Raw genomic sequence first — 1,399 nt, forward strand, 5'->3', positions numbered from 1 at the left:
CTATGCACTCCTCAGCAGACCCGGAAGTGGGCTGGAAATAACTTCCGGTCCACTTCCAGGTTTGCCACCAAGCACGCAGGCCCCCCCTGCCCTCCCATGCTCCTGTGGGATACTCCATCTGCCCCAGCAATGCAGCGTTCACAAGCCATGCTGGTACTTTGAGGTACGTAGAAAAAACATTTAAAGTAATGTCTATGTCCGAATCACTGATTTTCTGAATCAGCACTGAATCTTCAGATTCAGCTGAATAGAATCGGGGACAGTGATTCGAGTCAGCGAATCCAATTGCTGTCCCCGATTTGGGCCAAATCCAAATCGAATAGCTTCACACACCCCTAATATCCAAGGGTCAAAAAACCCATGGGGGAAAAAAAAAGTGGAGTGGAGCATACTGGGGCAGCATGCACCACTCAAAACCAGAGCCTGGCTGGGTGGAGCCACACTCTGGCTGCTGGCCAGGCTCCAAGTGGCAGGAGCACTACTGCTGTAGCGATAGGAGGCCCCCAGGACCCCAGGTAAGACTGCTAGGGCCAGCCCGTGCAGGCCCCAGCCTCCCCTACCCCACCTGGGGTAACCTGCTGCATGCCAAAGGGCTTGTGGCACAGGCATTCCCTGAGGACAACTAGTGGTGGCAAAACGTGTCCCGCTGCTAGTTGTCCCTGGGGAACCAAACATTCGTGCTCATGTGGACATGGCCAGTGAGTTTAATTTTGGTGCAGCTTTAAGTGACAGGTTGTTTCAGATTTACATCAGTGTAACTAGGATCAATCTTTGGCCCTAAAAGCAAATATTTGTAAATCGTGTGCTCTCTTGTGCGTTTCCAATTCTGGTTCAAGTCGGGGGGGAAAATTACTTCATAGTTTGGAAAGATAACTTAACCTGTCTCGTTCATTTAGTGAATCCAAATATTCTCAGGATTCTGTTGCTAATTGTCATCTGTGGGACAGCCTGAATTTTCAGCTGAATAATTATAGTCATTCTAGATTTGTGTGTGTGTTTGGACTGCTGTAGTAGCTAATAATCAGGAATGAAAATGGGTCATTTCTGTTAATAGGATAACAGTTGTCTTATTTACTGTAGTTCTTTAGCTGTTTTAAGCATTGCATTTCAGGACAGCCTGTTGAAATAACTGAACTATTTAATTGTCTGAGTGCTGCCCTGATTAGTTACTTTCTTTAAAATGGATAACTGAATGTTTAATAAGTGAGACTCTACATGATGATGACATTTCAAAACAATATTTACGAATAGCTTTTACTTTTTCACTGTATCAGTGTTGACGTTTCTCAGCAAAAGATGCTATTTTATTGATTTTTGTTTTCCATGATTGTGCTGTTATATACTAGAACATAAAGTCTTGTTTCTGCACTCATGGTGGTTTTAAACTGAAGCATTCCTG

The 1,399-nt window shown here is 44.5% G+C and overlaps 1 protein-coding gene across 12 annotated transcripts in view; it reads left to right on the forward strand.

Moving 5' to 3' along the window:
* PLEKHG4B (pleckstrin homology and RhoGEF domain containing G4B) overlaps positions 1-1,399 on the forward strand; it is a 234,881-nt gene that overhangs the window by 53,496 nt on the left and 179,986 nt on the right. The gene's annotated exons all lie outside the window — the stretch shown is intronic.

The sequence above is a fragment of the Alligator sinensis genome, unplaced genomic scaffold, assembly GCF_000455745.1.
Source record: "Alligator sinensis unplaced genomic scaffold, ASM45574v1 scaffold428_1, whole genome shotgun sequence".
NCBI classification, from domain to species: Eukaryota; Metazoa; Chordata; order Crocodylia; family Alligatoridae; genus Alligator; species Alligator sinensis.